This window comes from Triturus cristatus, chromosome 7 (assembly GCF_964204655.1).
Source record: "Triturus cristatus chromosome 7, aTriCri1.1, whole genome shotgun sequence".
Lineage (NCBI taxonomy): Eukaryota > Metazoa > Chordata > Amphibia > Caudata > Salamandridae > Triturus > Triturus cristatus.
In genome coordinates, this window is record NC_140590.1 from 1,584,277,181 (window position 1) to 1,584,301,745 (window position 24,565).

Below are 24,565 nucleotides of genomic sequence, written 5' to 3' on the forward strand. Positions count from 1 at the left end.
TTAAGACAAGAAAAATGACCCTACGCACACATCGTTCATATATCTGTCAGCTTTGAAAATCACAATCTAGTCAAGGCCACTCTGACACAAACATTTGGGGGATCATCCTGCTACTTAAGAATCATTTTCACTACATTAGTCAAGATATCTTTTATATATTGTTAATCCGCAAGTAGAACAAATCCCAAACCTGTAGTTCCAAACGGCTACATACCAATCTCAAATGGCACTTTCTTTGGAAAGTTTATAAGAAGAGTAGTATTTGTATTGTATATGGAGCGTTCATGAAGGGAGCAAGCTGCTCATCAAAATAACCAAGTTGATTTTGCCCATAGAGGCACAAAATGTGCCCTAATATCCATCTGGGATCATCTGCGAAACACTGTGGACAAGAATGGCAGTGTAGTACTTAGTCTACTTGATCCATCTGCCACTTTCATCACAGTTCACCACTACACCCTCTAACATAGACTAAAAGAAAGGATCTGAAAAGGAAGCATTCTTGACTTGATAATCTAGCTCTCGACAGAGTGAATAGACGTGGTGGAGGAGGTGGGCCATATGATAAAGTCAAGCGCTAAAAGCCCTTAAATCGATAGAGCTGGTCCTCCAATTCGGTTTTAGAAAAGGGGACAATAAGTAGCAGAAGAGGAAGAAAGATGGCAGAAGATCTAACACCCGTTCTTCCATCAAACACCACCTCCTATGCATTATTTACTCAGTCCATATGTTCGGACTCCTACACCAGTTTTCTATCAAGACAATCATCCTTTTTTAGGGAGAGGCGGCTGGAGAGGAAGAAAGAGATCCGGAAGTCCGCTGGGAAGAAAGAAGATGGATGGATGGATGGCTGCCAGGAGCAAAACCAAGAACCAGCTGGAGACAACCAGTACGTCAACCTAGTTGTTATTCTGAACCTTCTCACACCAGAAAAGAGTCCTATCTGCGACAAAGCCTGTGATATCTCCCTTCAAACTGTACTGATAAATTCTAGCAGAGGTGTGAGCTAGCTGAATTGTTTAGAAAGATCCTGGTAAAGGCCTACCTTATGGATGATCCTAACAGCACAGGACTTGGGAAGAAGCCTAAAGGTCACTAAGGGGCTTCTACGAGGAAAGGACCTTTAAAATGCCAATATATGGGACGCTAGAGGGCGCACAGGCAAAATGGGCGCACTCATAAGCCATAATCCTGCTCCTTGATCCACTGTGATCAAACAAAATGGCAGCTACAGAGTCGGCGATCGCTGAGGAGTTGCCGGTGCCCTTTCGGGGAATCTATTGTCAAAAATAGCGATGCGGCGGGCCGGAAACCTCTCTGTGCTGAACTGGAAGGGCGCGGCTTGCTAAGACATCACAAGACTGCAAATTTGAAACGGACCCTTGCATGGTGCAGCGGAGGTGATCGGTGCCGGCTCGAATCCCAAATTTTGATGGAAGGGTGAGGAGCGATGTGTGAGGGCTGCAACTCCTTGCGGCGCAGCTCTGAGACAGAGGAAGGCTGCACACGGTCGCACGGCCCTGGCTCCAGACATCCAAGGCTCTGGCCGGAGTGTGCCTGGTTACAGAAATCTCCCTGTGCTAAGCCGAGTAAGTGCAGCCTGCTGGGACGCATGAGACTGCAAAGCCAAGATGGACCCCTGCATGGTGCGACCGAGGCATATCGGAGTTGGTTGCATGCTCCCCACATTGACAGGAAGATGAGGAGCAACTTAGGAGGGGTGCAGTTCCCTGTTGCAAAGCCCGTACACAGTAGGGAGCCGCGCACAGCCACCCGGCCCTGACTCCAGACAGCAGAGACCCCAGTAGGAGTTGACGGGGTGCGGCGTGACCCAAAAGCACAGACGCGCTGCCCTATCATGAGGGCCGATGTGGCCCGGCGGGAGTCAATACATGGTACCTCGCTTAGGGCCAACCGGAATGGATGGTACGATCCACACTAAAAAATAGAGCACTGATTTCTGACTGTAATGGAATCAAGGGAGCGATCATGAAGAACACACCAATGCGAGAACTCCCCCAAGCGAGGGTCCCTCCCTCACCATCGGGCAATAGCGACAACAGTTACTCAACGGCCCATGCTAGGTGGATAAAGAGTCTTAGTGGGGTTGGCAGGCGTGGGACTTTTGATAAAAGCATCAACATCCTGCAGAAGAGAATGTGGACCCTACATCCCCCCCCCCTCCCCCCCTCAGTGGCCTACTAGAGGCCAGCCGTGGAGCAGATTCCCCATCACTGCAGCAATCAATGGAGGTGCAAGGCTGGCAATAGGACAGTGATGGGCAGAACGGAGACATAGCAAGCAAAATTACCATTTGAACCCCGCAAGTTACCCCGTACACAGCAGGGGGACACTGATCAACGCTAGGCAGACCAATCTTCCAACGCATCACAGGCCTCAGACGAGGACCTATATTCCCTTTTGATGACCATGGAGCAAATGCTCACCTCGATAGAAACTAAAATGAACTCCAGGTCATAGCCCAAGAATTAAAGAAACATGATGGCTGCATCGAGGAAGCGGAATATAGAATTTCTGACTTGGAGGATACATCAGCGGCTAGAAAGGAACAGCTGAGTCAAGTGGAACGCTTGTTAAGTCATTGCTGCAGGAAATGAAGACTTAGAAGCTCGTTCCATATGTAATAACATACGTCTCCTAGGTGTGCCGGAAAGTGCGAACATTGGGCAGATGGAAGACTATGTTGAGCGCATGTTACAGACCACCTTCAGGGCCGATGTCTTTTCTCGACAGCTGGTGATGGAGAGGTTGCACCGCTCTTTGGAACCTGTCCAGCTCCATGAGCACCTCTCAGGCCCATAATCGCCAGGTTACTTAACTTTCGTGACCGTGATGTGGCCCTCAGCCTAGCCAGGGAACAATGGCGAATTACGTTTGACGGACACACCATTGCAAAGGACCCTGACTTCACCATGGCAGTACAGGAGGCTATATGAAAATTCATGCAGTTGAAAAAGAAACTTTAACATGCGCAAATTGACTATGCAATGATGTACCCGGCATGCTTTCGAGTTACCCTTCAGGGGAAACATTTCTTCATTAACCCACAGCAGGTAGAGGGTTTCTTAAAACATACCAAGCAAAACTTGGCCAGGCAGGACGCGGACCGCCTAGATAACCGCTTATCACCAGTGTCAGGGGTGGAGTAACTGGACCCGCGTGGGTTCCAGATGTTCATTCAAACTGTACCACCGCTGAACTGTCAGCGCTTTTATAGCTCAGGCTCCCATATCCCGACTGGAAGGTGAATTGTATGTAAAGGGCAGACTTTGGTCGAGACTTCTCTGTTTATAGTATGACTGTCTCCGGTGACTTATTGAGCGTATCACTTCACTAAGCCCGGGCACCCCTTCCCTCTTTTTTCTTTCTCCCATTACTAGGGAGGGGTGCCCTCTGGTGTTAACTCATAAGGAGATCCCGGTCTAGTTCCTTTGTTTTTTCTTCACCCTACATCCAACTTTGACTATTTTCTGAACTAACTCTCTGTATACACGTTTCTCATCTATGCTCGCTCATCAGGCCATCCATGGCTGAAGAATGCAGGTTGAGATTTCGGTTTACCTTTATTTTACTGGTTATTTCTATTGGGAAGGGTGGGTACTTTGACTTCAACAAGTGTGGATTGTTGTTGTGGGAAGTTGGCTGTAGGGGATCATACATGTTTAAAAAATAAATGCCAATACATTTTATGTATGGTGAGTCCAAACTGGTTTTACAAAAAACAATTTTGAATATGAAAGACCATTTTACCTGCAACAACTTAGGATTTTAATGGGTAGCACATTTGTGCTTGCACCAATTTGAAGTAGAGAAAAGATGGGCCAACGATCATTATTATCCACACATAAGCCTCTTACGCTGATATTTCTTAAAAGGTGGGGGTGTGCAGATCATAAAGTCCAAAACATCAGATAGCGAAGTATAATTTTCTTTTAATTTTCAATTTCTAAAATTCAGCAAACAGATTGACTTCAGCAAACGCATTTCATTCCCATACCGGGAACTTCATCAGGGCAGTGTGAGGGTAACAATTGTATGAGACCCTCTCATGCGGCCCAAAATCGACATTCCATGTTGTCAAGATGTGCCCCAAAGGTAATATACTTCCAAGAAAGGGGAAGGAGGATTGTGCATATGGCATCCAGATCTTAAACGACAGGAGTTATCATACCTGCTGACCTTCCTATTGGCCGCAGTGCAATATACGGGCCTGGACCATCGAACAAACTGACGATTAAGAAATCCTCAGATTAAGAGGGGTTTTCTTGGACTTTATGATCTGCGCACCCCTACCTTTTAAGAAATTTCTGTTTGATCTGGAACACAGCAGCGTCATTCATCAGCTGGCGCTGGGGTTGTGCTTGCACAGAGAATGTACTTATTGGAACTGGCCTGAGGTGCTGGACTTTAAGGTCCGCCGTTGTGCTTTTGGACAAGGTCTCTTATGCTGATCGGTAATGACTGTCATTTGGCATAGTGATAAAAAAACTGGCAAATTGTTTCTTAACTGGCTTCACGCCCAAAACCAAGTTTGAATTGACCCATTCCATGAGTAATTCTGAATTCTCCCTTTTAGTCATTCAGGCAGAAGACCAGTCTCTCTCACACACACACCCCCACGCAACACTGAAATGAACAACCTGTTACATATAACAGTACGTATCCACATACGCTCATGGAAAAAAACCTACTGTTTGGGCAATTCTTGTGTATCCGGTGGAATTACACAAACTATGGAGACTGAGACTAACCTCTTACTACTCTGTTAACCAATAGGTACTACCCATAGCCTAGCACTGAAAAAAGTTACAAGGGCAAAAAATAACAATTGAGCCAGTTTATTGAAAGACAAACACCAAGTTGAACCAAATCTATTAATATGCGTCTATACATACAGTAACAATGAGGTGAAAAAGATCATCAGCAAACATTGATGTATACTTTACAGGTACACCCCAGATAACTGAAAACCACCCAATGTGAAAATAATAGTGTTTGGAATTTCCCCCCCCCCCCCCCCCCAGTGTGCTGACCTTTTTCATTTGGGCAGTGCCAAGTATAAGGTTCACACCATCTATGAAAAATGTAGACCTTTGTCGACCTAAGCCCTGGTAACTAAGAAATCATACTAGTGGTAACTCCACTAATGTCATATCTCTCATCACAGCCTGTGTGGCCTTCGATATATTGGGATGACCTCCAGAAAAATAATAGTTGGGATAAGTGAGCGCTGCAGTAATATCAGGTGCCACTGCAAATTGTATAATGTGTTATTTCTAAAGCACGACTATCACTCTGCAGGAGTATCTTGACGTTTTTCAGAAATAGACAGGAGGTACAGGATGGCACATATTGTCTCTGAGATTACTGAAGGATTAAATAAGAGAGAAGCACAGAGTCCGGAGCTCCCTTCTTGACAAGGGGGCACTCTGAAGATGACCGTGAGTGTCTCCAAATATCCACAAGATGCCAATGCGCCATCCATGTGTTCAGTGCTCTTGTGGCTAGTACTGTTAGTGTGCCAGGGAGTGGGGGAAAAAGGCGGTCACGGGCTGGGTCCATCACACAGTTGAAGTCTCCGCCAATCAACTATGGCATTCCATGCCAGTTGGAAAGTTTGCTGGTCAGCGTGTCAAGAAAGGATGATTGATCTGAGTTCGGCACATGGTTCCTAGTAAGACATGCCTGCCATCCAACTGACCCTTCACCAGCACGTACCGCCCTTAAGCATCGATAACTGTTTTATCGACTTCGAACGGAGTGCCTGGCTTGATCCAGATTAGTACCTCCCGTGCGAATGCTGAGTAGCCTGTGGCATATAATCGCCTGTGCCATTTCCTGTAATTTCACTATTTCAGAGGTTGTGAGGTGTTTATTGCAGGAGGGCGATGTGGGCCTTGATGTCTCATTGGGTAGAAATAGATTGAGTATCTACGAGCAGGTATGTAGATACCTCGGCCATTCCAAGTGTATCTATTAATGGCTGTCATTCCAGCAATGGTGTATTAGCCGCAATGTTTGGGTTGTAGGGGCTAATGTATAATATATGTATTGATCTATTTCAGGGTGTGTGGGAAAGTTTCGCCTAGGGACATATGTGGGCTCGTAGCACAGCAACTCACCCAGAGTGAACAACAAGCATTAATTAGCTCTTCAAATACCATAAGCGTGGAATTGCAACGTGCATCAGTCCAAATCGCAGACCACAATTTTGTGCCTATGTTGGCTAGTGGGGTCAGGTTACGTTAGTGTCAAGTGCTAACTAGTTGCTTGCGGAAGTCCCCCCAGTTACTGTACCATGGGCAGAGTCCAGTGACATACCTTTCCTACTCAATCTCCTACTTGTATCTAGTTCTATCCAACAACTAGGCAGTTGCTGGATATGCCTACTATAGTAGTTGTGCTCGGCACATATGGCAGTTACTGTATCAATTAGTCCTAATTGCACATTAAATGAGCACAGTTTAGAGTTACTTGCATGTCCTCAGAGTCTGACCTGTTGACCACGACAGACTAGTCTTCCATATGTGTTTTATATTATATTGCCTGCTGTTTGTGGAGTATCTTCAGGAGGTGCGAAGGAGTCAGGGGAGTAAAAAGCTGCATCTACAGATTCCTCATCGCTTCCTTGCTCCAGGAGACTTTCGCCAGAAATTGATTGCCTTTTATTGTCGCTTATTTCAGCCGCTGCATGTAGTGCTCTACATTGGTCCTGGATCATTTGTTTAATGTTAGGACCAAGCCTCCCATTTCCTATTTGTGTTTTGCACCTTTTCCTGTAACAATTCCTTGGAGGTACTCCTGTCTGGCCCCTTCCGTGCGTTCCTGTAGATGTGGGAAAGTGTTCGAGATTTACTGAGTCCAGCCATTCCCAGGCGACAATGGGAGTGTCAAAAAAGTGTGTGTTCGAATCATATGAGCAGCTGCAGTCACATTGCATTAGATCGCCGCCTAGTGTTGGGTCTGGATGTTGCACGTTGTTGTCTTGAAAGAGTGTTCGAGGTCTCACGAGATAGGTGACTCCTCCCCTGGACTACAGTGCGCATGGACAGCACCTCCATCGTCAGATTGTTTTTTTCCGCCATCGGGTTCGGATGTACTTCTGCGACGCCAACTTCGACTCCGAAGTTTTCAACTTTATTCATAGCAAATCAAAAGTATCTCGACGGGATTGCTCTCCAGTCGGTACCCTACAACTTTACAAGACTTTATTTCCCATAATTTCATCGACGCAGGCCTCCGGGCCTATCGATGCCACGTGGGCCTCGGGCCCATGGAAAGGACCCCTTTCAAAAAATGCCCCCAGTGCGGTGCTAAATACCCACACACGGATCATCACTCAGTGTGCAACAGATGCCTATCTCCGGAGCATAAGGAAGAAGACTGTTCAGCTTGCGCACTCTTCCGGTCCAAAAAGACAATCGGGAACCGGAGGGCCCATCGACAAGCGATGCATCGACAAGCAGCAGCACCGGCACCGGACGACATCTTCGACGACCCCTCAGATGCCGAGGATTCGGACGACCTACAACTCGTCACAGTCGAAGAATCGGACTCAGATGACCCAATCCCAGCGGGGCAGCACGTGAGTACCGAAGCCCCTGTCCCAATCACCCCACATAAGGCTCCGGTCAAGACATCGCCACAAGGCCTTCGTCACGATCGAAACATCCCTTCGGAAGCCCCACCCTCTGGCCCGGCTCCGAAGATAATAGAAAAGCCTTCCGGTAGCTCGGGACCGAGCAAACCGCATCTCCCAACACCAAAAATGCCTTCGGCGCCGAGAAAAACACATACGGCACCAACTCCGGCACCGAGAGACTCGACCGTTCCCAAAAACGTCGAGCCGAAGCATCTCGAGCCGAAAACGGTCGATCCCACGAAAGATATCGACCCGAAAAAGTTAATCGACCCGAAAAAGACTAACGACTACAAAAAGGTCACCGAGCCTAAAAAACAGATCGAACCCAAGAAAACGGTCGATCCGAAAAAGGACGTCGAGGTCAATAAATCTCCCCAACCGAACAAAAACAAGGTTCCCGAGCCAAACAAGTCAAAGCCGAAGCCTACAAAACCTTCGACTCCCAATAAGAAAAACCACAAATCTTCGTGCCGAAACCAACAAATACAGAGGAGGAACTGTTTTATCCGGGTCCTGTTGATCCAAAACAGGGAAAAATCATCATTGACCCTAAAACGGGTCATGTGGTGCTCCACAAAAGGAAAATTCCTCCTGCCTTACCCTCTCCTATTCCTCTTAAAACGAAAGACATTGCTACTTCTCCTATTAGACCTGTTACTCCTCCTCCTCTCTCTCCTATTATGCCTTATGTGCCATACACACCTCCCATGCCTCAACAGCCTGATGGGGACCCAGATGATGACATAAATAATGATCCTCAAGACCCTTATGTAGATCCTGATGACACAAATCCCAACCAGGACTCATGGGGAGACCCATATTCACCGGACAATAACCCACCTATTCTAGACCCCACACCATATCCTTCAAAACCATCCCCTCCTGACGACACCATTGCATTCCATCAGTTGGTAGACAGAGCTGCTAGTTTCCACGGGGTAGATATGCATGCTGACCCTATGGAAGAGGATTTCTTGCTGGACACCTTCCCAACCACAGAAAGAAGTGTACGCACATTACCCATGCTCAAAGGAGTTTTAAAACATGCACCAGAAATATTCAAAGATCCAATTAGGGCTAGAATACTCAACCCTAGGGTAGAAAAGAAATATAGAGCAGCACCCTCCGACCCTACATACATCAAGGGTCAACTACAGCTTAATTCTCTAGTAGTAGCTAATGCAAGAAAAAGGGCTAACTCACAAGCCACTGGTGACGCTGCACCACCAGAAAAAGAGTCCAAACTACTAGAGGCATCTGGGAAAAGGGTGGCTTCACAAGCAGCCAACACCTGGAGAATAGCTAACACACAAGCATTGTTAGCTAGATATGACAGGGTGCACTACGACAAGTTAGAGGAGCTACTACAACATCTCCCTGAGCCATATAAACAACAGGCAAATGACCTTATCCAAGAAGGAAAGTTTATCACTAATGCTTCAATAAAGTGTGCTCTAGATGCAGCTGACACAGCCTCTAGAACAGTCAATACAAGCGTGATGTTAAGGAGACACGCATGGCTTCGCATATCAGGTTTCAAACCAGAGGTGCAAACCACTATTCTCAATCAACCCCTTAGCCAAGATTTCCTGTTCGGGCCGGAAACAGATGTCCTATTAGACAAAATGAAAAAGGATACTGACACCGCTAAATCTATGGGTGCACTGCAGTTTTACCAATCCAAACGTTCCTTTCGTAGATCCTCCTATAGAGGTACAGGGAGAGCTGTGAGATGTTCCATTTATGATTTATGCTGCGTCTATATTAACGAAATGCCAATAAACAGATTTCATAATAATAGAGGTACAGGGAGAGGAAATAATACACAAACCTCTCAAACTTTCCAAACTACCTCCCAAAACACATTTCCCAGAGGCAGAGGAGGATATAGAGGAAACAATACTAAAGGCAGAGGTAACAACAACCGTACCTCCACCACTCCCAAACAGTGACCTCTTACACCTGCCTCCAGACCACTTAACACCAGTCGGAGACAGAATATCACGGTTCCTACCTGTCTGGGAATCCATCACAACAGACAGGTGGGTGAAGCAAATTATCCATTCTGGTTACTGTCTAGAACTTACATCTACCCCACCCAACATACCACCCAAACACAGACCAATGTCGGAGGAACATGCCATACTATTACAACAGGAGGTCTTAGCAATGCTACAAAAGCACGCTATAGAACCAGTTCCTCTGCAACAAGGGAAGGGAGTTTACTCTCTCTATTTCCTAATCCCCAAAAAGGACGGCTCCCTCAGGCCCATTCTCGACCTTCGTCCCCTCAATCAATATATACACTCCGATCATTTCCACATGATCACACTCCAACAAGTACTACCACTACTACAGCAAGGCAACTTTCTCGCCACGCTAGATCTAAAAGATGCATATTTTCACATACCTATTCATCCCGCACACAGGAAATACCTCAGATTTGTAGTGCAAGGACAGCACTACCAATTCAAAGTCCTACCCTTCGGAGTAACAACAGCACCTAGGGTGTTCACAAAATGCTTAGCAGTAGTGGCAGCACATCTAAGGAGACCACATATTCATGTGTTTCCATACCTAGACGATTGGCTGATAAAAGCCAAATCACATCAACAATGCCTGCAACACACAGTGACCACAATCCATCTATTACACAACCTTGGATTTTCCCTCAACTACCCAAAATCCCATCTACAACCCTCCCATATACAGCAGTATCTGGGAGCAACTATAGACTCCACAGTAGCAAAGGCTTACCCAGCTCCAGCCAGAATACAAAACATTCAAGCAATGATCCTAAAATTCCAACCTCAAACTCTTTTGACAGCAAGAGTGTTTATGCAACTCATAGGCATGATGGCATATTCATAGTCCCACATGCTCGGCTACAAATGCGTCCCATACAAGAATGCCTAGCAACACAATGGAACCAGGCTCAAGGGAAACTAAAAGACCTAGTGTTGGTAGACAGTCGTACCCATCGCTCTCTGCAGTGGTGGAACACACAAAACCTTTCAAAAGGACGACTGTTCCAAGAGCCAGTTCCACAAGTAGTGTTGACAACGGACGCATCACTCACAGGGTGGGGAGCCCATCTACTTCAACATACAGTGCAAGGTCTATGGACACCGCACCAAAAAATACACCACATAAACTATCTAGAATTACTGGCAATCTTTCAGGCAATGAAAGCTTTTCAAAAACACATAGCCAACAAAACTGTTCTAGTCCGGACGGACAATATGACAGCAATGTTCTATATACAGAAACAGGGGGGGACACACTCTCTGCAGCTATCACAACTAGCGCAAAGTATATGGAGAAAAGCCATTCCACAAAACATCCATCATCTAGCAGAACATCTCCCAGGAGTAAACAACCAGATTGCAGACCTATTGAGCAGACACAGTCAACAGATCCACAAATGGGAAATTCACCCAGAAGTCCTACTCCCATTCTTTCAAACATGGGGACACCCAGACATAGATCTGTTCGCCACAAAGGAAAACGCAAAATGCCCATCCTTCGCCGCCAGGTTCCCACACCCGCAGTCAAAGGGCAATGCGATATGGATGAACTGGTCAGGCAGATTTGCATACGTTTTTCCGCCAACCCCACTCATTCCATTAGTGGTACGCAAACTAAAGCAACAGACACTTACGATGATCCTAGTTGCTCCCACATGGGCACGACAACCATGGTACACAACACTCCTAGAACTCTCTGTAGTCCCTCATCAAAAACTCCACCTCTCTCCAAAACAACTCACACAGAACCATGGAGAGATACAACACCCAGACCCCAATCAAATGAATCTAGCAATCTGGCTCCTGAAGTCTTAGAGTTCGGATACCTTAACCTGCCTCCTGATTGTATGAATATCATCAGAGGCAAGACGTCCCACTACCAGAGCCTGTTACGCAAACAAATGGAAAAGATTTGTTATTTACTGCCAAAATAATCAAATCAATCCACTAGACGCTTCTGTACAAAACATAATTTGTTATCTACTACACTTACAAAGATGTAATCTAGCATATTCATCTATAAAATTACACCTAGCGGCTATTGCAGCATACCTCCAGAACAGACAACACGTGTCTCTTTTCCGAATACCACCCATTAAGGCATTTATGTAAGGGCTCAAAAGAATAATCCCTCCAAGATTTCCACCTTCCCCAGTCTGGAATCTTAACATTGTACTAACTAGACTTATGGGTCCACCCTTTGAGCCTCTACATTCTTGCGAATTACAGTTCCTAACATGGAGGGTGGCATTTCGAATAGCAATCACTTCACTCAGAAGAGTGAGTGAATTGCAAGCACTAACAATTCAAGAACCTTTCGTGCAAATACATCAAAATAAGGTAGTTCTCAGAACAAACCCTAAATTCCTACCAAAGGTCATAACTAGTTTTCAACATTAACCAATCAATTGAGTTACCTGTCTTTTTTCAAAAACCACAGTCAGTAGCTGAAAGAGCACTCCACACACTGGATGTCAGAAGGGCTCTACTCTACTACATAGACGGAACTAAACCATTTAGGAATACAAAACAATTGTTTGTGTCTTTCTGTCAACCTCATAAGGGTGTAACCCTATTTCAAAGGCAGGGATAGCCAGATAGATAGTTAAGTGCATACAAATATGTTATCAAAAAGCTAAACGCACATTAACTATTCCCCCAAGAGCACATTCCACGCGCAAAATGGGGGCATTCATAGCTTTTCTAGGGAATATCCCCTTAGAAGACATTTGTAAGGCAGCTACATGGTCTACCATACATACCTTCACTAAACACTATTATGTTGATGTGCAAGCCAAACAACAAGCTTCTGTAGGTCAGGCTGTCCTTAAAACACTTTTCCAGACTACTACAACTGACACCGGTAACCACCACTAGAGGAGGAACTGCTATACAGTCTATGCAATAATGTGACTGCAGCAGCTCATATGCCTCGAACGGTAAATGCTACTTACCAGTATGCATCTGTTCTTGGCATGTAGAGCTGCTGCAGTCACATGCCCACCCTACTCCCTGGTGCCGAGCACAGTTGCAGTACTATCTTACTTAGATACATTTACATAGACACCTTTCTTTCTATTACTATCCTCCATCTTTGCCACAATGGCGAAAAAACAATCTGACGATGGAGGTGCTGTCCATGCGCACTGTAGTCCAGGGGAGGAGTCACCTATCTCGTGAGACCTCGAAGACTCTTCCAACACAACAACGTGCAACATCCGGACCCAACACTAGGCGGCGATCTAATGCAATAATGTGACTTCAGCAGCTCTACATGCCAAGAACAGATGCATACTGGTAAGTAGCATTTACCTTGTCTTTTGCTACTATTCTTAGACGTGCAGGAAATAGCAAAGAATATTTAAGATCTAGGCTGCTCAGCCAGCGCTTCACTTCCAGTAATGAATGTTTCTGTACTGTGACTGTGTAGTCTGGAAAGAGCATGACTGAAATATTGTCAATTTTGTATGAACTGAAAATTCCAGGCTTCTTGTAGAATCGTATCTCTGTCTTTGTAATGCAGGACTCGAAGCAGAAAGGGCCTGGGACCTTATCCTGGAGGGGGTCACCTGGACTCTGTGTGCTCTTTCCACTGCAAAGTATTGTGACATTTTACCAGCAGGTACTTTTCTCGGATCCAGTTCTCGATGTAGCTGGTGGCATCCTTCCCTGCCCTTCAGTAGACCAATTACACAAATGTTATTATGCCTGGAGTGCCCTTCTGAATCTTCTGCCCTGCGTTCTAGGGTACGCGCTTGTGCCGTCAATTCCTTCCGCTGGGTTTCTGCTTCACGTGACTTCTGCGTCAGTTTGTCCAGCGTATCTTCCATAGCGCGGGTTTTATCGGCTAATTTACGATGGCCTGCATGCAGTAGGTTGAAGTCGGTCCCCACCGCATCAATATTGTTTTCCAGGGAAGATTGTGTCTGTTCCAGCGAGGTTCCCAGTTTTTCAACTACTGCGAGAACTGCGTCTAATTTACTTCCCATTGAGTCGCCGGGTGGTATATCCTGTTTTTTTGTCTGCCAGGTTCCAGGCCGGTTGCAACTGTCCAGAAGGCCCTCCTGTGCCAGAGCGAAGGTGGCCCATATCTGACATGGGCTTCTGCAGCGACTGTGTCTGTAAAGCTACTTTTGTTAGGAGTGGTGAAACATGTCTCCGGCTACTATGTGGTCAGTTCTGTAGGCCCAGTGGGGAGGTTGCAGAAAGGCTCCAGCCTCAGGAAAGGGGGGGGGGGGGGGGGGAGGAGATGTCTTGTGTGCGTGGGAGTGCCACAAATCCAGCTAGGCCCCTATGTCATGTGCACTGATGTGTTCTAGAGCGTGGCAATGGCCCCATGTCTAAGGGACAGCACAGTTTAAGATACCCTGCGGTGCAATGCGTGCTCTTGATTACCCTAGTACTGCGCCGGCTATCAGGCGAGTCGTTTAGTGTTACTACTACCCATTAGGGCGTTCTTTTTTTTTTAAAGGAGATGGTGTCGCCTATGCTTTCCACTGCGTTTTTTTGCATGGTAGGCACCCTGTGTATCCCTATGGAGCTGCTCTTGGATTACAAGCCAAGCAGTCCACCTCCGCGTTAGAGCCTGTCTGGGGGTCGTGGCAAAGGCCTTGCCGCAGGCAGGCCCCGATTCTAGCCGCGGCCGCTATTCGATCCTTGGGACCCATCTTCTGACTGCTAGTCGAGGCACCGGTTTGGCTCGCAGTGCCAATGTTCCACAGTGCTTTTGAGCTCTCTGCCTTGCGTCTAATTCTCAGCGCTCTGCCCCAGCTCCTTGCAATCAAACGCCTACACAGCAGTACCTGGTAAAGTGAGGCCACGCTGTCCAGAGTTGAGCGTTGTCCAGAGTTGAGCGTTGTCCAGAGTTGAGCGTTGTCCAGAGTTGAGCGTTGTCCAGAGTTGAGCGTTGTCCAGATTTCCACTTTTCTGCCCCTTCCCCAGCAGCTGACTCCGTTAGTGTGGCGTCGGCAGTGTTCCGAATCAGAGGTCTGTCGCTGATGTCAGTTTGGCCCCAGGGCACTGCTCCGTATCTCCGGGTCGTTCAGGCACCTGCTATCCAGTCCACTCAGCGTCTGTCCTGGCCTCAACGCATATCCAGGTCCAGGGTGATTTCGCCGCCTCCACTTAAGCTTGACAATTCACAGCTCATCCGTGGGCATCGCTAGGCTTTGTAGAACTGTGGTCATATGCTTCTGTCACTGGGCCCCGGGTTCCATGCGAATAAACTCCGTATTATGGGGGATGGACGGCAGAGCTCTAGAAAGTCGCATTTGCCATGTTAGCAGCCTTGGCTATGCCCCCACTTTGTCATCGACTTTTGACACACATTCTTTTGTGACACTTAAGTTAGTTTCTTGGAAACACCAACCTTGCTGATACAAAGAACGTCATGGGAACACTGTCACATTGCCATGGCATTGTGTACAAGGCCCTCACGTGTGTTATACAAATGTGTTTATCACGTCTATATAGCGACACAAACCAATCTGTGGAATACAAGAATGGCAGCCTGATCATAATCTCGGCCTAAGGTAAGGATACCTTTTTTTAATTTGTTTTATATATAGCCTTTTGTTTTGCAATTCTAATCAGAGGAGACACTTGTGCTGACTTCGAGGGGTCCCTGCATGCGAGGCCTTTTGCCCAGCAGCTGACTGACACCTCTGTGAGAGATGTCCAGTTTGTGAACAAGACTGAAACCTACTCTCTTACCCACCATGTAAAGGGGTTAGATCATCCAGAAGGGGGTTTCTTGGCAGGCTATACATTTACACCTTAGACACATAGGTTAGGGTTTGCATTGTAGGAGTACGCTAGACTGTTATAACACTGTATATGAATGTGTAAATAAGTTATCTCCGCAAGATGGCGGAACTCTTCGTTTTATTCACTGACTTGACACTTATTATAACTTTTGTCTGCTTCTGTCTATTGATCATTGCAGCACTTTCTGTACAAGAATCACTTTGGTACAATAAATAGTGAAAAACATTCTTTGCATATTTCTCTGAGTGAAAGTTTCTAGGTCTGTCTCCAGGGTTCCTGAGGGAACAGAGTTGTCATGTTCGGTAGTTGCCAGAACTGATCACTTTCTGTCTAGGTTTAGGGGGGCTTATGGTGGCACTGAGAGCTAGCTGGTCCAAGGGACGACATACTCTGCGGGGGTGCTTTGAATCAGTCTGGCACCACCCTACCTTTGTTGTCCACAAACATGCAGTTCCTACTGATTAGTGAAAACTACTTGACTCTTGCACGAGAACATAGGTGGATATATAAACTAAAAACAAACATCAGTGGGTTGAATGATGATATTTCCTGGAACCATTTCAATGTATTTTATGAATTTTAATTTTACTTGTAACTAGTACAGGGGCGCCCAACATTTTGAAGCCTCGGGGTCCTCTGACAGTCAATATACCATATATCATAGGCGAATACTTCCCAAATCTATCTGGAGTATTGTTTAGTTCCCTTCCTTTTCTCACCATTTTGTTTGGTTTACCTTTCACCCATATCTGGACAGTATGCACACAATTTGGTTAATTTTGTGACCAATTTAAATTAAAAGTAAATGGCAAGCAGCACTTATACTTGTTTCGAACAGCGATCTGCATTGACTGTTCAATATTGATGCATTTTTTAAACATAAAACCGGTGTAGGAAGGTACCATGTATTATTTACTACACAATACTCCCACATGGAAATAACTTTCCGAGTATTCATCCTCTACAACAGGTCTCGTTACAGTATTGGGATAGACCCACGTAAGGTCTACAAGGATAAGGGAGCTACCTTTCCCATTATTCCCTTAGGGTACGTATGCCATGTGATGTTGAGCATCACAAGCCACGCATGCTGCCAAACAAGCATGTGTTTGAAACCCTCAGGAATGCTGACTCCTTCAAATGCAGGAGCCAAACTGGAGTGAGATAAACAGCCAGGAACACTGAAGGGTAAGCATAGATGTAAGCACCACATGGCACCATTGATCAAGTAAGTACTGGGGCCATAACTATCATACCTTGACTATCAGGGAAACTTTACTGGGAACTTCTGTGACGTACACTTAATTTCTTATTTACCTCTCACTCTGCACAGCCTAGGACTATAGTCTAATTTCCCCCGATGTTACTATGAAGCCTGATTATATTACAACTAGGGACAAAGACTGATTCCTTTCTTTTTAATTATTCCCTTATTCATCTCCGGCTCCCAGTGTCATGTGGTTTCATGCATGGTATATGCATAGCTTGTACCCTATGTGTACTTCCCAGGGGAATGTTTCATATGTCCTCCATCTGCCCTACATTACAAGAGCTATGTATTTCACATACTGAGCGCAATGCTGTCTGTTATGATGCAATTTATGAAATATATCTACACGTGTGGCCGAAACGCATCATGGATATTAGTGAATAAATACATTGTTTGCACCTTAAATTATCTTGGAGTCCGTGCCTGCTTCGTGTGGATTGGATTTGACTAAGTTCTGAAAGTGGATTTGACGAAGTTCTGGGATTGTATGTATATGTAGTCACCACTGTGAAGGTATAGTTACATGTCACACTTTCCAAAGGAAGAGTGTTTTTAGTTTGCTAATAACTTTGGTGCTGTCTGGTGAATCTCACGTAAGGTTCCAAAAAGAAATTTCATCAACCTCTGCTCCTTCTTAGAAAGTTTGGTAGCAGTCTGTCAAGTGGGGGCTGAGAAAAAGATGGAGTCCTAAAACACTTTTCCCCCATACAATTTCCATAGGGGAAATTCGACAGCAATACATTAAAAAACGGCTGAAAGACCTTCACCAAATTAAGCAGAAAGCTAGATCTTTACTACCTGTGCATTTTATGACTTGGTGATATTTTGTTCAGCCGTTTTAGAGAAATTAAGCTTAAAAATGTATAGATATGTTGCTGAGAGGCTAACAACAAAAAATGTATTCCAATTGGTCGGACCTGCAAAAGTCCAGAGCAATGTCACTGGTAGCCCCACCATGTAGAAAAAATGTTGTGGCTGCCTGTACAGGTGTAAAACTATTTTTAAAAACATTTAGATGGGGGCACAGTAGTGTACCCTGACCTCTTAGCAACTGTGTGCAAGTGCCACATGGACTCCCTCGCAGGACAAATTAAAAAGAAAAAATTGGAGGTTTGATAGGGTACAGCGGGACCCAGTGTGGCTACAAAGTGGAGTACTATGGGACTCCACACAGGAGTCCATTGAGAAAAGGAGGGTTGGTAGTGAAAGGTCATGCACATTAGCGGTGTGGGATTTGGTCGTCTGGCTGTGTTGGGTATAGAAAATACAGGATGTCAAATGTGAAGTTAAGTACTGAATGGCGCAGAATCCTGTAAACCATGAATTGCAATTTATAGTTGAACCAGGTTCTTCCCACCCACAGCCTTTGCCCTGTACTGAGCACTTTGTGGATAAGTGAACTCATGCAGCAATTGATCCGAAACTAGTGGCAAAGCCTGTACTGCAGATAGTTGTTGCCCTGTGATGTGAGATCATAAGCAGGTGCCTGGAGCTGGAACACACACTTTGGGGCCTGTGAGAACTGCCCCCAGGTGATTCCAAAGGATATATGAGACTGCGAGACAAAATTCTGCCATCAAACATCATAATTCTCTGTGCCGTCACTGGTCGAGTTGGAAAGGAAGGTCCTATTCTTGTGGCATATCTTTGTCGCTGTCGTACTCTTTGCAGAAGTTGTTGAAAAAGCACAAGATGTCCAAGTGGGAATTGTCCCCTTCCAGCCACTCTCAAATTCCAGAGAGGGCACATTGGTATCAGCATGCCTCTCGGTCTAGGCCTGGAACTCCAGCAGTGCAGATTCCAAATTTGGTCCTAATGCCTTTTTTGACATTGCAGCAAATAGAGGCCTTTGTGGAAACTATGCGGTACATAATTTGCATACTTCTGATTCCCTCTGGTGCGCCTTTGAACCCCAAAAATCTCCAGAGGCCTCCAGTCAGGGTCCCCGCGGCGGGGTTGCCCACTGCACCATTTCTGCCTTTCTAACCCACTTTGGATTCCCTACATCAGTTCCTTAACATCGATGCCGCTGAAAGAGGATCATTCTCCATTAGTGGGCTCCGACTCAGAGCTGGCCTCATCTCGATCAAGTGAGTGTTCTGATCTCACCGGAGCACAACACCTAGCCAACCCTTCTGACTCCAGTTATATTGCCTTGATCATTCAGTGAAACTCATACTTTACACCTGCACCCGGCTGTAATTCTGCCAGTAACTACTATAAGTGACATTCATCCCACATTATGATGAGGACAGTTGGTTTGCAGAATTACAGGATGCCAGTGTTCTAGACTCCTCCACAGACACTGTGGAGAGGTGTAGCTCACTGGGTAGAGGCGGCAGACCCGTAAGCAGAGAATCGGCCAGGGACCAGGGTTCAATTCCCGACGCGGCAGGGTCGTGGACCAGGGTCAAAACGGACTTGATAATTCTCGCCTCGGTACCTACTCTAACCAGGAACACACTCGGCAACTCTGGGCATTAAGCTTGCCTCATCTCTACAACGGCCCCCCACAGACGCCGGGGATGCCTGGTTTCACCTTGGAGATACCCAGGAAGGGACCATCTCACAAGGAAAACCAGGACGGGTTCCCCAGCGGTCTTCAGCGCCAGGATACTCCATGGAGTCACAGTGCGCTTTACAAGTACACCCACATTTACACCCACATTTACACTAGACTTGCCTCTCCTCCTGTCATAGAGGATAATTATTCTTTTGACATGATCATGTAACAGGCTGCGGATGACCTTGACCTGCAGCTCCCTACCATAGAAGTAATGACTAACGTCCTGATTTAAAGTTCTTAAACGTGTCCACTCACCTACAGCAACCCCTCCTACTATTTAACGTGGCCCTTAAAGATACCCTTTTGGGCTGTTGGGCAAAACCATGTTCTGGGCCCCCTTGTATAAACAGGTAGACTTGTCGCCACACACTGGCACCGGGCCATCTGGACTTCCTCGCTCAACACCTGATGCTGGATAGTCTAGTGGTACAGGCAACCACCAGCATAATGAACCCTTACTCATTTCCTACGCCCATTTTCTCACCAGCCTTGCATTACGTTCAGTCAAAATCAGCTGCCTCATAGGTCACTATAGCTGGACTTTGTAGGATATAGTAGATCAAATGCTTCCTGCAGTGCCAGAGAATCTTTCAGTGTCTTTACCCCTAACAATACAGGATGGCCGGTATGATGCAAAATTGGTATCTGTCCTGGATACAGTTGACAGTTCAGGTCGGGCAATGGGCACAAATGTGATCTTTGTTGTCACGCCTGGATGAGGTCTACGGGCTTTCCAGGGTATGTCTAGGCATTGTTAATGGATGTGCCATTCGATGGTTCTCTCCTCTTCAGTTAAAGTAAATTCAGCCCTGGAACGCGTAAGACTATCATTTTGCTGCATGTTTCCCTTCTGCCAGCTTAAAACTCTAGTTTCTAGTTGGATTTTTACACTTGTTTTTAATGTAGCCCAGGCAATATACAACATTAGACCCTGAATGAATAGAATTACTGGCATATCCTGTAAATGATGCTTAAAAGGCAATAGGCTGATTAGGTAGGCTTTTAGTACCGTAACATTGAATTGAATGACAGTGAAACTAGGCGAGGTGTAAGGCTATTACAAAGGGTGCTTTGACTTTAAGTAGAAAGGTGTGAATCTTGAAGCTGTCCGTCACTAAAGCTAATTTGTCATTAATGCTATACTGTACATTTTCTAGTGTAGTGATCCTTATTTATACCTGTGCTTGAAATATGCTGCACCATCATTTCACAAAACTTCAACAATGCAGGCTTACCTTCACTGCCATACTTGTGTGAGTGATATTTCTAATTTTATTGGTAATTTTACCCTTACCAAATTGGCTAGGATGTCCATGCTTACTTTATTTATAGCAAGGAGCTCCAAGTTCACTTTTAGATGTCCCTAGATTTTATTTCACTTGTGCACAAATATACCATGCCATTGACCCCTGCCCACCCTTATACAAAACTGTTGGTTTACCTCCATAGTCTTCATTTTAAGTGATCAATGTTTGTTTTCCAGATATCTGAAACAAGAAGTGACGAGCAACTTCCTCAAACCGGCTAACTCAAACACTTTGGGACAAACACGGGACAGCACTGCCTAAGTAGGCCTTTGACTGGATCCAAACCTGAAAGCACCATTGAAAATCAAATGCTTGTTGTTCTTTGTAACTTCACTGATTTCGATTTCTACAGCATTTACAGCTTCCTGTAGTTTCTAAACCAACTTAGTTGCTTTTTCATCAAATTGTAAAGAAATGCAATCTTTCATTAGTTTTGATTGAAACTACATGAAGTATATTTTCATTTAAGTTTGTGTCCGGAAAAATGCAGTTTAGAAATGCTGTCTAAGACTAATTTGTCAACCAAAAAGATCATATCTATAAATGTAGTTATATTTTTTGTTATTTTATTAAATTAGAGAATAAGCTTAGATTCAAAGAAGCCAAGTATGCGTGTGCCCTTATGTTAAAAAGTAAAAGTCACAGTCGTTGAACATTAATTTAAATCTGCAACGGTTATGTAAATGAAATCTTTTAGGAATTTTTAAAGTGTTGCTTAAACATTTAAGTTTTTTTGGGATTACATTTTTATTTTAATGCAACAAGAATGTAGTTGTTTTGGTCTTTGTTTAAAAGTTATAAAAACTGTATGCAAGGTACAAAAATTATCACTGCGTTACAAGATGTGATCTCCAGTTAGCATATTAAAAATGCAAATTGATTTTCCTTGAGTGCTTTATACTGTTTAATTACATCTCCATGTAGGGCTGAAAAAAATTACCTATGTTCATGTATAAACTGTGTTGCTTTTGATGTTGTGTTATTGTTTGCAGAAATGTGAACAATAAGTTTTTGCTTATGGTCAGGTAAAGCACGATAACCTTGCAAGTTAAGTACTGCTTTGGTTCATTGTTTACGCTGGAATTTTTTCTCTCCCCATGGAATGTAAGTAAAACGTAGTGTTTGTCACCAATAAATGGGAAAAGAAAAGTTTGGTGAATGTATTTTATCCTTGTTGACCTGTACTAAGGTTATTTTATGCAATCTAGTGTGCATTTAAAATATCCATCTTGCCTTTAAATTCAACCAGGGTTAGCATGTTCTGTCCAGAGCCAAATGTGATACTGTAATTTTTTTTAAACTATTTAAATATTTTGAGTTAATTAAACAATATATTAGGAACAGTATTAACATTAAATTATAGTTCAAAATGTAAACCTACACACGTGTTTTATATGAACAGTTACACTATCATATTGTTTTCAATTAATTTTGTCATTTATGCTACACAATGTATCATGATACAAAATGAACAGAAGAAAATAATTTTAACTGTGTAGGAGAAATGAGAAATTAATAAAGTGTCCTATAAATGTAGACCAGATACTCTTATATTTGTTGTTAGCATTTTGTTCCTAGACAAACTTGGCTTTGATGGTAATAACTGGCATCATAAATTAATCAACTGCACCATTAAGTTGGCTCGTTTGACCTCCTCATGGCTCACGGTCTCTACCAATATCCTTCCATTTTGAGAGTTACATTTGCATATTACATTTCCTTTTGGTTTGTACTAGACCTTTGAACTTAGATTTTCTGCACTCTTTTCGCAAACACGTATTGGCATAAATTTCATGCATTGACCACAATTTTATTGAAAACAGTTCTATGGTTCTCCCTGGCACGCATTCTACAATATTTTGTCACTTTTACTTTCAGTAGTTTGTTTCCATAGAAAAAGTAATGTCTTGTATTTAAAAAAAAGTTGGCCACATCCCCACCTCCTTCTGTATGTATATAGCCTTCGCCCGAAACCTTTCTTAAACGGTGTGCCTAGCGATATTATTCCCTTAACTAAACTGTATTTGCACTGTCTTCATTTTGAATCTGAAAACCTGAAAGGTTAACCTTTACTGGTGCTGGTAAAAAAACAATCTTTAACGCACTCTGCTGTGTATCCACAGTTTCCTTTCCTGGTTTCCTTGTTAGAATTTGCCATCTAATTTGAAATCTCAAAGAGCTCACTCCTGTTTGCTGATCTTCAAAAGCTCCCCACCCATCCTCTGCTTCACTTGTAATGCCTAGATTTTAAAAAATTTCCATCATGTGAGTTTTCACTGAATTAATCAATACTGAAAGGTCTGTCAGCAACATTTTAGAGCACTTTACAAGCCAACACGTCTACTAGATAAAACTTATCGATTTATATGTACATGTACCCTTCTCTTAAACTCTTTATTTTTCTTTTAATTTTAAGAAATTCTCATAAGCTCAAACGTTCACTGTGTAGAAGTATTAGCCTATATACTTGTACATAAAATACAAAAAGGGAATTAAATAGCGCAGCTTTACACAGGGGATAATTGCACTGTTCATTTAAATCTCCTTACTTTATTCTTCCATCAAAAAGGCACAGTTTTGACAATAACAGGCACTTGTGTAAGGCATGTAAATTACGGTTGCGCACCAGGTTTTCGAAGTTATTTTTTCGTGGGAGGAAGAGTGCTGGTTGATGAATTAAGTGAGCATTACTGTATTGTAGAATTAGGATGGAAAGTAAAGTAATCTTCAGTGAACATTACAAATCAAAGGAAAATTTATATAGCGCAACATATCACTCGGCAAGAGTCTCGTGGCGCTGCAGACTGCTCAAGAGGGCAAAGACCAGGCTAATTAACATATAGCCAGGTTTTCAGCTGTTTACGAAAACTACCATGTTCTTTTATGGTACGTAGATGGAAAGGTAGTTTATTCCAAAGAGTCGGTGCAAGAAAGGAAAATGAACGACCTCCTTGTCTGGCGGTGTTGATTCTTAGCGGAGTTAGTAGTGCCGCATCACTAGAACGCAGCCTTCTAGCCGGGTGATACCATTGCAACTTTTTTCGCCAGTATTTTGGACCAGTTCCATAAATAGACTTATGTGTAAGACATAAAACTTTGAAGTGGATTCGTTTTTTTATCGGGAGCCAATGGAGAGTATTCAGGCAGGCCGCCGAAGATGATCTGTATGGACGGTCCAGGACCAGTCTTGCGGCAGTGTTTTGTAGAACCTGAAGTCTGTCAGTGAGGTCTTCATTTATGGATAACAGCAGGGCATTGCCATAGTCTATTATGTTTGTGATCAGTCCTTGAGTCAGGGGTCTACGCGCCTCCATGGGGAGCCATCTAAAAACCTTTCTGAGACTGCGCATAACGCCAAAGCAAGTCCCTATAATATGCTTAACATGACTGCGCATAGATAGGCAGTCATCCATCTGAAAGCCCAGGTTTCGAACTGTATTCTTTGGAACAGGACAGATTCCGAGCTCAGAAGGCCACCAGTCCTGTGACCAATGGTTGCTGGCTTTTCCAAAGAGCACAATCTCTGATTTGGCCCCATTTAGCTGAAGATGGTTTGATCTCATCCATTCGTCAACACAGATAAGACAGTCCTTAAAATGCTTTTTAGTATCACTTGGGTCAGGACCAAAAGTGACCAGAATCTGCGTGTCATCCGCATAGGATATGACATCAAACCCGTGTGATCTAATTACTTCAGCTAAAGGGGTCATATATAGGTTGAAGAGAGTCGGGCTTAAAATGGAGCCCTGAGGAACTCCCATTTTCACTGGCCTTGCACAGGAAACAAAGTTTCCCAACTGAACAGCAGTGGTGCGCTCAGATAGGTAGCTAATGAACCACCTCAGAGCATTTCCCCTGACACCAACCTCCCATAGTCTTTGCTCAAGAATCTTATGGGAGATGGTGTCGAAAGCCGCGGAAAGATCGAGCAGGACAAGCACAGCGGATTGGTGTTTGTCAAGGGCC

The 24,565-nt window shown here is 44.4% G+C and overlaps 1 protein-coding gene across 6 annotated transcripts in view; it reads left to right on the forward strand.

Moving 5' to 3' along the window:
- STAU1 (staufen double-stranded RNA binding protein 1) overlaps positions 1–22,148 on the forward strand; it is a 385,539-nt gene extending 363,391 nt beyond the window's left edge. For all 6 annotated transcript variants that reach the window (XM_085619433.1, XM_085619434.1, XM_085619431.1 and 3 more), the window contains one exon: positions 20,776–22,148. The gene's annotated coding sequence lies outside the window, so the exon portion shown is untranslated. The remainder of the gene's footprint in view (positions 1–20,775) is intronic.
- Positions 22,149–24,565: the final 2,417 nt, after the last annotated feature.